The sequence below is a fragment of the Toxotes jaculatrix genome, chromosome 16 (assembly GCF_017976425.1).
Source record: "Toxotes jaculatrix isolate fToxJac2 chromosome 16, fToxJac2.pri, whole genome shotgun sequence".
Taxonomy (NCBI): domain Eukaryota; kingdom Metazoa; phylum Chordata; class Actinopteri; family Toxotidae; genus Toxotes; species Toxotes jaculatrix.
The window spans coordinates 22417809-22430372 of NC_054409.1; the positions used below are offsets into that span (position 1 = coordinate 22417809).

The 12564-nt window shown below is 40.1% G+C and overlaps 1 protein-coding gene across 3 annotated transcripts in view; it reads left to right on the forward strand.

The window, feature by feature from the left end:
* The window catches only part of erbin (erbb2 interacting protein), a 45434-nt gene that overhangs the window by 2993 nt on the left and 29877 nt on the right, over window positions 1–12564 (forward strand). For all 3 annotated transcript variants that reach the window (XM_041058436.1, XM_041058435.1, XM_041058434.1), the window contains exon 2: window positions 5194–5268. The gene's annotated coding sequence lies outside the window, so the exon portion shown is untranslated. The remainder of the gene's footprint in view (window positions 1–5193; window positions 5269–12564) is intronic.

Sequence of the window (12564 nt, forward strand, 5' to 3'; positions counted from 1 at the left end):
GAACAAACCTGTGAGAAAAATGTGTCATGTTAGGAAATGAGCCAGAATAAAGTGGGCCAGTGGCAGTTATTTCTGTGTGAATACTTGTATATAAATATTTTTTTTCTAATAAGTATGAATGTTCTGTGCCTTGTGAACTAAATGTAACTGTCACTTTTCTCATCCGTGTAGTCATAAATGTTTGCTTTAGAAGTCCCTGAGTGGAAGACAGACCTCACCCCCTCAATTTCTGCTGTATGTCACATCTATTCCAGTTTGGCTACAACAGAGAGAGAGAGTAAACATGGAGTTGACATCTTCAGCCAGCTTCTGCTACAGCTCTCCGCTCTGCACACAGTTTCAGTGTTTGAACTGGTGCGACATCTTTGCTGAAGCTATTAGCAATTAATTGTGTATGTGCTCTGACTGGTTTTGGTAGACGTCGGCCTGTGTAGTGTTTTCCTATGCGCCTTTCCACGGCTTTTCCACGAGACCTCTGTCCTTTCTGTCCTATCACCAGCCTCTGCAGAGGCTGGTGATAGGACAAAGCGTTCGGCTGCCAAGGAGTGCTTGTCCTACTCCTTGAGTCAGGTGAAAGCATGCAGCAGAGGGCAAAACAATGGATGATTTGTTTGTAGGCAGTGACTACAGTTTTGACGACGCAGGTGTGGTCATGGGACAAAGCAAGGTCATCAGATTAGTCAGCCAACTGAGAAATGCCATTAGGAGTCAAGCCTTTTCGTGAAGACAAGCACCCGCTAAGATTTTATGAAAGTGCATGTGGCTTCTGATGATGGCATGAGATTGGTCAAATGTGAGTTTTCAGTGTCACAATAGAGGCTCAGGCTTCTTCAGGGCAGATTGCCATGGTAACCGAAGCAGCACAGCTAACTTGATCTGGAGCAGTCTATATTCAGACTAGGGATGTCCTGTGCTGATATTTATAATTTATGGCAACGTTTCAATCCCACTGACTTACTCAGGCTGTATAAAGAGCACTGACACACTTCTTTGCACCAAATTTGACTGACCACATTTGTTATGACTGTTCTCCAAGATACACCAAGTTCATGTGTAATTTCACTATTGTTTTTCCTAATGTTATTCATTAAGACAAAAAAAATTATAATTGATTTTAAATTTAATGTCACCACACTTGCAGCTGGTGATTTTTGATTTGCAATCTGAGGAAAGATCAGATAACAGCAACATTTAAGGACCACTTTGTTTGTCATAACAATAAATCAATCAGAGATATAACCTATGTTTATAGATTTTTTTTTTCTTGGTCTGTTGCCCACTGGCTATTCAAGCTGGCTCAACAAATAGAAGGGAGTGTACATTTACAACCATAGATATCAATATTGAATGAATAGCCTGTTAAGCACAATGAAGGCCTTTCATATAGTAGATGGATGGTCCATGATAAGTTTTGTGAGTCCGTGTTTTGACTCAGTGTATGTGGAGATGTGTGAATCTGCCTAACATTTCACGTTTTAACATACATCTGTGCGTTGAGTTTCTCCCGAATGACTTCTACGCTTCTGTGACCCACTTAGAAGAACATCTGTCTCTGCCTTCAGTCTCGCTGTCTTTCAGCAGATAGGTTCATTAAGCCAAATCCTTCTTCACTTTGGTGTCTGCTGTCTAAATAAGGCACCACACAGGAGCATGCTGCAAACAGCTCCATTCAATGAATTAAGTTACTGGTGTGAAAATACAGCATTTCTGCGGAGGAACTTGTGTAATGAAACAATTTTGAAAGGGTTTTGTTTATGGAAATGGAAAAGAGGAAAGAAACTTCTTAGAAGTAAAGTGTGTAAGAAATGTTCTGTTGCAACCCCCCCCCCCCCCCCCCCCCCACAGATAAGCGTCCTCATACTGTAGAGCCAAACTGATTTTATGTGCAGTAGGCTGGGCAATGCGTTGTCCTCAGGCTGTCTACATATGATATGAGCATTGATTTGGGCACAGAGTCAAATCAATACGTTGTTTGTTTATACATCATCATATGTTTTATATAACTATATGATATTATAGTGTAAAATGTCCAGAATTTATGCTGAAGAAGAGTATAGTGTCCTGGGTCAAGTATAAGGGAGGAGAGCAAAAGGAACAGCATCAGAAATGGGGCTGTTAGTGGTCAAGATGTTTACAGAATGTTAGAAACGCTATTTCATTCTAAATATAGCTGTGTTTTTAGGCAAAATCGGGCTTCTAACAAATTGCACTTAGTTGGTTCATTTATGATATTATCACTAATTTATATGTACTGCTGCAATTAAAACGCACTGGGAATTTTTTATTAAGGTTTGTGGAAGTGATTAGGCACAGTGCTGCCTGGTTCATCCATATTCATGTGCGTTCGTATTCACTGCAGATGCACTTGCTGCCAGAAATCCTTATTTTATACATTCACTGATGCGATACAATCTTTTGTGTATATCGCATACTGTGAAGTACTCGATTGATGAGTCAGTCAATAATTCTTTTGCTAAATGAATACTCGATCTGGAAGCTGCTTGTGATGGACTGTTTGTTCATGTCTCGTAGCTGGACTGGAAAAGCCAGGTTTGACAAAAACAGTTGATAACCAGTGTCACGCTCAGGACTGATTTCCCAGTAGTGAGAGGTGATGAGGAGACGCAACATTTCTCTGAACAGTCTCCAGTCAGGTTCAGGCCTTACTACCCTGTATGCATATTAGCCTGGGTTGTGTGTACATTCAGTCAAGATGGATTCCAGCTCAAGTGAAGTTTCAGTGAATGATGCATACATGTATGTGGACATATGCATGTTTCTACATACTTGTATGTGGACACATGCTCTACGGACTGCCTCCAAATGTTGCTTAAACGCTGGTATTATTAAAATGAAATAACATCTGGCTCGTGAACACAGGCAGAGTGGAGGGTTTGGGACCACGGGGAAGCTCCACGTTTGGCTTTCAATCGCTGCAGTGTGCTGCGATTTAAACAGGCTGAACAGGCACAGACGGGTCAGCGCCTTGTTCACTGACCCCAATACACCAGAGCCTAACTGTGATGTCATGTGACCTGTTGCAGTTTGGGTGTAGCTGTGTGTTTACCACAAGTGCTGAAGGAGGTGTTTGTTCCCACCTTGATTTGCAAGCATCTCCTTTCACTGTTGATGTCACTGAACGAACACACCTTGAACTGCACTGAGTGTAGTAGTCTTTGTGGTTTCTCACAGTGTCACACTTGACAGCAGTCTGAGAACAGGCCAAATTTGATTTTAGTTTACAGAGTTCTGCAGAGTCTGTTCGCAGAGCAAAGGAACAGACTGGCCGGGACATGGAACAGAGAAACCGGTATTACTCATACTCAGTTGGCTCGGTAATCAAGGATAATGTCATTATTACCATAGCAAACAAATAAGCAGAAGTAATCCCTGTCCTCCCTGAGATTGATCAGAAAGGCAAGTTACAATTTTTATTATACTATAGGGTAATTTTATATCTAATGTCTCCATAAGGGTGTCCATAACATACATATACTCATACACTGATATAGCTTTTGGTCACTGTTTGTTTGCCATTGTCATTACTGGATGCATTGTCATGCTTTTTTTTATGTATACAGAATGAAAACATGAAATGGCACATTCACAAGTGATTTCCTTCACCCAGCTCCTTTTAGATTTTTAGTGGAGCTGCAGCAGCAATGGGGCTGTCTGCAAAGGAGAAGAGGCTGTTGGCGTAGCTGCAGTGAGCCCCCTTCCCCCCACCCCCACCGCTGACACCCCCGCCCTCTGCCCCAATCGAAAATTGACGCTGCTTTTGCTTTATTCCAGTGTGTGACGGAGGGAACTTTTGTTTGGCAAGATTCAGTATCCCAAATAGATGTGACGAGGATAAAGGCACCCAAGAGGAAGTGGAGCAGAAACTAATGAGTGTCAGTGCAGTCCGGTGTGATTGCAGCTGATTGGGAGACTCTATGAATAAGTCAAAATTTCTCTTTCTCTCTCTGTCGTTCCCCTCCTCTCTTTTGCTGCTTCTTTCTCCCTCTTCTCTGTAGCTCTATTGTGCTCGATGATGATAGCGGAGGGATGATCCTATCCTTTGGCTGGCTCAGTTTGTCTCAGATCAGCTGGCGAGGCTAATGCTTTTGCAGACATGCACGAACAATGCTGTTGTGTTGAGCTCTGACCTGAGAAGCAAGATCATGTCACATCTCGAGGCTGCGTCGTGTTCAGATTCTTGTGAGGTTTTTTTTGTGTGTGTCTTGATCAGTTTGGTCATGATCTCATTCAGACTCTGGTCAGATTGTTAACTTGCCACTACTTGTTATCAATTTTTCATAGCATGGAATGAAAATTACTGATTGTTGGGCATGGGGGAAATTCATTTATAATGTGTTTGGTGTGTGTCCTTGGGCAGGACTAATTTGGCACATAGGAGGAGCTTTTCTATTTCAGTACGCCCGAAACTTAATAAATTCCACCTCCATTCAACAGCTCTCTTTGTAGTCAACTTAAATATCTGCTGACAAACAATTTTTATGGCGAACATACTGAACATTAGCTTCCAGAGTTGCAAAGCCAACCCCTAACAAGCATAACTCAATACGATGAGAGAGAAAAAAGGTTCTTTTGACCTAAATTTGACTGCTAATTAACATGCACCGTGGAACATGGACCTTACACGAGATCATCTTATCTCATTAAGTTTGTTCTTCTGCCAATTTATGGATGTTTTACATTTCAATAAAATGAGATATGCACATTTATTTTGGTTTGTTGGCAGTTTCCCAGTTTATAACACGCAGTTGCTCCTGTTCGGTTTCATATATTGTGATGTTAAACAGATGACTGTTTTGGAATGTACTGTGATATCATTACCATGGGCAATGTACAGTATCATGGTAATGTGGTGTTGTCGCTTACTATGAAACTTAATTCCTAGCTTTCTTTGTCACTGCTGAGGGGAAGAGGGCGAGGACATCCGCCATAAAACGCAACCATAAACGAACCATAAAATTTTAAGGGTTATCAGAGCGGACAAATTTCAGGTTCTCCTTACGTGAGATTTATTAAGATATTGTAACATCATTCCATACTTATTCTGATAGCTAAACCATGAGAGGAATTTATACTTTTCACATGGAGCTTATGTAGTTGGAGGTGTTTTTACTGCTTGATTGATTGATGCTTGGTTGCTTACGTGGCCTTTTATCTTTTGTCCTTTTTTGTTAGATAAGCAAGTTGCTGCTGTTGGATCTATCATCTGCCATCCACTGGCATCCAGGCGCTTGAGTCCTAAATGACAAGGTATGTCAGGCTTTTAGTTCATTATTTATCGCCCCAGTGACTCTACCCTGCCAGTTAGGCAGCCACTGAATTGTGATATTATTTTGCGGTATTTAATAGCTTTTTTTTTTTTTTTTTGGCAGTTAGGTGACACATCAGATACATCAGCAACAGGCTGAATCTATGTACCTGCTGTCACTTAAACTTGTCTGAATGAGCAGTCTTGCTCTCACGGAAGTGATGCATCTCTGTCAAACATTAGTCCAACTCCAACAAGAAACAACAAGAGTGCCCCACCCTGTTTACCTGCAGGCCAAGAGACACGATACACCTGCCAAACTAGCTCTGTGTGTAGTCAGCATCCTATTTCATCCTAAAAAGGTCAGGATATAGCCACTCCTCATTCAGCCCACCTACTGATTATTACATGACCACTACACAATTCACAGCAGGATACACGCTTCTGACATGTGTGACGTTTATCCAGTATGGCAACGGTAACGCCTGAATCTGTAAAGATTAACTTATCATATGCACCTAATATAATTGGCTTTAATTGGCACTGACTTCGAGGTGTGGTTATTGTGCCTTCTGTTTATTCAAATGTCTCTTAGCCTATGCTGTTAATGCAAAAGAACTTCCTGCACAGTTAAACCCTGCCAGTGAAGGGAATTAATACGTGGTTTTAATGTGACAGTTGTCCACAGGAACAAAGCGATAGACCGCAGAGAACTGTGAGGTCGTGGATCGTTATCACGATCACGTAGAACATCTCTTTGTACAAAAAGATGAGAAAAAACACCCTTGGTTCACAGACTGCCTGAAGGCCTGCATTTTGGGTGAAAGGGATTTACTTGCCAAAAGGTGCCTTCAGGGTGCTGAATATTCTGTTATGCTGTCCAACTGAGGGAAAAACTAAGAAAATATAAATATGATGATTCGATTTTTGTATCATAGTCAATAGATGTCCTGCGAAGACCTTTAGATGGCTCCTTTCCTTCAGTCAGTCATAATGTGGTCGAACCTGTGCTGCCTGGGTCAGCACAATATGTCATTGTGTTTGGATAACTGGATGATTGAATTTTATCATTTAGGCCTGTGTGGTCAAAACAGTGACGATAGACAACGCATTTCTAGGCGTCTAGACAGTCCCCATAAACCAAATAGTCAGTTTGTCGCGAGAACACTATGGATGCACGTCTTGTGACGCGAAGTGTGGAGACAACAAAACCGAATGACAGGAGGCATGTTATGTTAACCCTGCTACTCGAGACAGCTTTGAGTCTTGGCTTTGCTGACAGGAACAGGTTTGCCTTTCAGAGCTGAAGGATTTTAGCCTGTCTGAAGTGCAGCATTTCCACATTTACTTGTTTGACTACTTGGCTTTTCCCATAACTCACAGCCAACTTGTTTGCATAACTTTCACAGTGCTGCAGGCTTTGCATCGATCCACGTTTGATACCTGGCTCTAAACCAAGGTCAACATATTAGTTTCTGATTTCTCCAGTTTTTTTTTTTTTTGGTCCATAATGGGATTTTCTTTTTTTTTTTTGTTTTCATAAATCAGCAAAATTACATAGGGCAGTAAATAACTGATGCCCTCCAGTATGTGAACACACTGAGCACCATGATCAATACATGTCAATTTAATGACCGTTGCAGGCTACCATGCACTCACACATTAGCAGTGGTGGTTTCCGGCTTTTAACACGAGTCTAACAGTTTATGTCAGTGTATGTGAACTGCATAAACATGGCAAGTGATCATGTATGACAAAATGTGTTTCATTTGTAGGAGATGACAGATATCCTGGAGGGATTTTTGGTGTGACCTCTAACCTTTTATCAGACTTGAGTGGTTGTATTCATACTTTGGTTCCCTGATGGCGAATGAGTAGTTAAAGGAAGTTAATTTATGTAACAGCCATGTCTAGTGATGCATAGTATCTACAGATTCATTTAATTATCCTTATGCATGCGACCTAATATCTAATATCTAAAATCTAATTGGCTTTTCCATGCCACCAGTTTTAGCCAACAGTGGCTCTGAGGCAATTTTGCCATTACTAGATACTCAGATAGATGTATAGATGATCAGATACAGTCCATTGTCTTGATGTGACAACATTGCAGCCAACTTTTGCTCAGTGGCTTTTAGGCTGCGGCTTCAGGGTGTCACAGGGACACAGGTGGAGTCTCCTTTGGGCTCCTTGTGCTTCTTCCAACATGTGTTTGAGGCAGGTAGAGGTTGCTGATATTACAGACAACACAGGATAAACAACACAAGATAAAGCAGTCAAAATTTATTTTCTGGCTGTAGAAACAAGAGACAGAAAATTAATTACTTCTGGATAAGAAAATTCAAATGGTATAGTATAATTACAGTAGTTCACACTCAAATCTGTGTTTACCTTGATGCAGAGGAACATGGTTCGATGTGTTTTCAAAGGATCAAGATTGGCACGATGTTTTCCTCTTTAGGTCCCTGGTTATTTATAGAGAACTCAAAAGTAGTTTATCATGAATTATCAAGAACTTCAAGATCTTTATTCCAGCCTATTTACAAGTGAATACATTAATATATTTTATTTTACAATCTCATCTATGCATATTTGAATTTCTTTTAAGTGAATATTAACATTCATTTTTATAAATAAAATATTTAAAATAAATGAGCCTGAATTTCCTTTTACCACAACCCCTGTTTAAAATAGCAGCAAGTATAGTGCTTTCTCATTACCTAACAGATATAATTCAGAGAGATTATATTTGTGAGGGGGGAAAGCTGTGCACCATATTCTGACCCACCTTTACATACATGTTTTTCTTTGTTTTAAAAGCACAGTAAATGAGCAGACTTCATGACTTTAACAAGGCATTTGGGGAATGTTGTCCCTTTCCATATTATCCAGTAGGCAAACAAGGGAAATGCGGCAGTTGTCCGCATGGATACATGGCGCTGACCTGAATGTGTCTGACCTGGTTATTGAGACTTGGCAAACTGCATCTCGCTCCCTCTGTTTTCCTAGCTCACAGTGACAAACAGACAAGCAGCTGCATCTGATACCTAGTCCTGTATCGCTTTTCACAGATTAATCATCCTTCAAACATGGATATCGCTGAGAGAGGTTTTTCCTTTGGTGTCTAAGACAATGTCCATTTACTATTCAAATTATAGTAAATACATTTGAGCACCAGGCAAAAAAAATAAAAATAAAAATTGTGTATTTACCTTGACCATGTTTAGATTTATATTGCTATTTCTTTTTTATGTCCAGATTCCTAATTTACTATCTGTTCCTCTGCCTTTTCCATTCTTGGCCATCTGTTTAAGTAGCCTAGATCATGAGCTGATAGCCCTCCAGGTCCTCTTGAGCTCTGTGAGCTGGAAACAAGTCAAGCAACATTGGTCTGTGGCACATACTTGGTTTACTGTAAACACTAATCATCTGCCTCTGCTCTTGTACTTCAGGGTTCAGAATAAACTGTTACAGTGAATAAGGTAACTGTGTATATGCGAAGTGTCATGTGGAACAGATCCCGGTGTAAAAATGAATCCCAACGTCTTATGTATACTGCCGTTTTTCTGGCTGTCACATGCTGTGCGTCAGGAAAATGGCATTTAAAATAATCCAATTTAGATTAAAAAGAAATTCAAATTAGAAATGAATTCTGTCTCGCAGCTTTAATGGCTGCCTTTGATGTTTCATGTAATATCAGTGGTATCCCACGAAAGGTCAAAATATTAAAGTTTAAAGGCAGTTTTAAACCAACAGAAACATGGCACAGGCAGTGGTGGACATGTAAATGTCACCAAGCTGGAGACTTTTTATTTATTTTAAGTTTATTTTTATTTTATTGCTCTCATTATGGATATTGTGTTGAAACAGCTAGATGTTGTTTATTTGTGCCATATCACCGTTCTGTTGTTTTTACAGGTTGTAAATCGGTGTTATTGGCAGCTGCTGTGTTCCTGGTGCAGTGGGTTATAATAGCTGGTGCTGGGTATTGCTTGCATTAAGATGATGCTTAAGAGAACCTTTAGCTGAAACTTTTACTGGAGCGGTTCACCAAGCTAATGTTGCTGTACTGTTGTGGTGATTGATTTAATGATATGTTATGATAGCAATCAAATTTCATTATCCTTTATTAGAAGGCAGGTGTTTGTTTACTGCTTGGGCAGCCGTGTTCATGTGACATCAAGCCAGCAACTCAGTTGTGAGGAACCTGAGGACTATGAAATAGACTTCACTCAATAACCACTATAGTTACTGCAGCATTGTTACGAGCTAATGTCATTGCTTGGGTCTCCTCTCTGCAGAAATGAATCCCAGGGGCTCATATTTAGCTTGATCTCATATTTAATTAAGAACTTACCGGCAGAAGGGATTTTTGAGCCGACTGCTATTTATAATCTGCAGGGTTCTCTCTTTCTTTGCCTTCGGTCGTAATGAGGAAGAAGAAAGTGCTTTCCAAAAACCCAGACCATTCTAACGACTTCTGACCTTAATGTACTGATTTTTTTTTTCTTTGTTCGTTTTGTTTACTTATTTTGTGTTTTAAAAACATATTGTGTACAAAAACCATTATAACTTAAATGACCATCTAGCAATGCTCAAGTCTCTTTAGGTTTTGCTTGAAGCTTGCTTTTTCAACAAATACTTTCATCCATTTTTCAGAAAGGGAACCAAAAGCGGGAAGTTTAGGAATCGGCAGACGAATTATTAAAAGTGAAAACTCGGCCAGTTTAGATGATGCAACTTTTATGCAAACACTTATGCAAACCCCGCTGCCCTGACCCGTTCATCACGTTTCTGCTCTTTGCTTATCATGTTTTGTTTTCAAAATAGATGGCTTTTCCTGCGTGTTTGTAGCACTGCTTGGGTGCATAAAAACCTCTCAAATAATTGGGAACGTTGTGGAAATAGGACAGCAGGCTACAAGAGAAGTGGCAGAAGAGAGGAAGAAGGAAAGGGCATGTCTGTAGCGAGAGGAAAAGAGGGACGGGGAAAATGATGAGCAGACACAGAAGGCAGCCAACTCACACTAGATAATGCGGCCAGTTCATTCGATAAGGCAGCTCTGCACTCTATCAAGCACTGGAGCCTAATAGCTGCTAGCTTTTGTCAATAAACAAGGCTTTTCTGATTACAAGTGATTCTTCGGTTTCACAGAGAACACCAAGCAGCTGAAATTATTCAATTATCCCTATCTGACATACATACACTTCATTATGCAACGCATGTTTAATGGGCTTCTCTGCAACAGTGGAGTTGCAGGAGTCATCTTTCCTCGCAGAGCGTTTGAACAGTGACCGTTACCTGCAGGCAAAACAGAGTTTTTAAAAGAAACTTTCCTCCTTTGTTTTCTTATGTCATTAGACTGGCCTACCTCCACAGGCCAGGCATTTACGAGAAGCTCTTTTCTGAAAATATCATGGCTTTCTGGGCTTTTTTTTTTCTGTCTTTTGTTTTTTCCTTCACATTTTCTGCTCTGACTCTGAACTCGACGTCAAGCGGCGGCTGTGGTGAGATTGTCTCACAGGATACCCTGTTGCTGCACATCTCAGCAGAACTGTCGTCAGTCTTCTTGTAGCCAGGAAGTGGCTTTCAGAGACACAACAAGGTAGTTATGAAAGTCATAAAAGGTTGTGGTTGCATCGGATAATGAAGTAAGGAACATGATTCCGTGACAGCAAGTGAAGACATACATTTATTGTTCAATAGTGCCAGTGACATTTAGAACGGTGACGTGCTGGTTCAGTAGACTTCGTAACACAGTGATCACTATAAAAAAGTGAAATCAAATAAGTTGCTTACCACAAAGACCTTATTTGTGGTTGCTGATGACAGGTAATTAGTCATGTCTCCTGTACTATATAGTCACATACACAAATGTAGGTCCTCTAATTATTTCCTTACAGTAGGTATATACAGCAGACACAGTGAATGGAGAGAAGGTGCAGAAAGATGTTGCTTCTTCTTATGACTCCGTGTGTCTGTTATTGTCAGCAGTCTGACAGATCACTGCTTGGTTTGTTTGGGTGTGAGAAGAGACATCATGGATGTTGTTGGGGTGAAGGACTTGGATGGAGTGATTTATGAATACAGGTATTGAAAAGGCATTGTAAAATTCCAGTGGAAAGTAGAGACTCTATATTCCCAATGGACAATAGAGTCTGGCACCTTTGTCCCAGTAAAAAAAAAAAAAAAAATCTCTTCCATTCATTCATAGCTGAGCTGTTCTACATCTGATTGCTGTTGTGTTCACCAGTCCATTCATTAAAGCACATGACACAGTTGAGCCAAATCCTAATAGACTCACTGCATGACAACATTTCACATAAATCAATGAGCAGAGGTGACATTAGTGCACTGTACACTATTTCAACTCACTCTGAAAAAACAAACAAAAGCAAATTCCTGATTGAAGTTAGTTGAAGTTGATTTCTGTGATTTGATGTTTTGGTTCAAATGAATTCACACACACACAAAAAGAATGTGCTTTTTCTTTCTTTGCAGAGGAAGTAGAAGGTTTTTGCTAAGGCACCCTTCTTTGACTCAAGGCTGAAGCAAACTTTATTTTCACTACATGTCAATGAACATACCCACCACAAGTTTCTCAAGCTGAAGTTATTTATTTTTACGTTTTCATTTATTTTCACATTAAGATGTGAAACAAAGATAAGCAAAGCAATCAGATCTTAGATTAAAATGACATTTTATCCAGAAATAAATCTACACATTTTTTTTTGTTAATTACCAGATTTGTTTATCAAATAATTGTTCCAGCATTAGCTTGGTTATACAGTGCTCTAGGGAATGTCAGGGATGTTCTACATATTTTCTGCATGTTGACATTTCACTAATAAGTGAATTGCAGGACAGACTGTTACCAGCTCGCACAAAAGGTCATAAGATAAACATGCTTATTAATCACCTTGCTGCGTGCGAGAGAGGACATAACCTTTGGAAGTCGTCTGCCTAATTCTTAGTCGTCGTCGTTCTCTGAGGGATCCGTGACATCTCTATAACCTCAGATTTCTGACGGCATGAACAAAAGGAGTGAAAATAAGACTGCATTCATTTGCCTCAGGCCCATCCGTGTCTAAAGAAATAACATGGGAATTATTCATTAGCGTAATTATGATAGTCATCTCAAAGGGAATTGAAATGAAGACACTCTGGACTCAGAAGCTTTGAAATCCCCAACCGGGCTGAACATGCAGAGTGAGAATAAAATCTATCGCCCTACAACTTTATTTGGTTTTAGTTAACTTTAGTTAAATCATATGTGATAGAAGAGTTAATACCCTCCA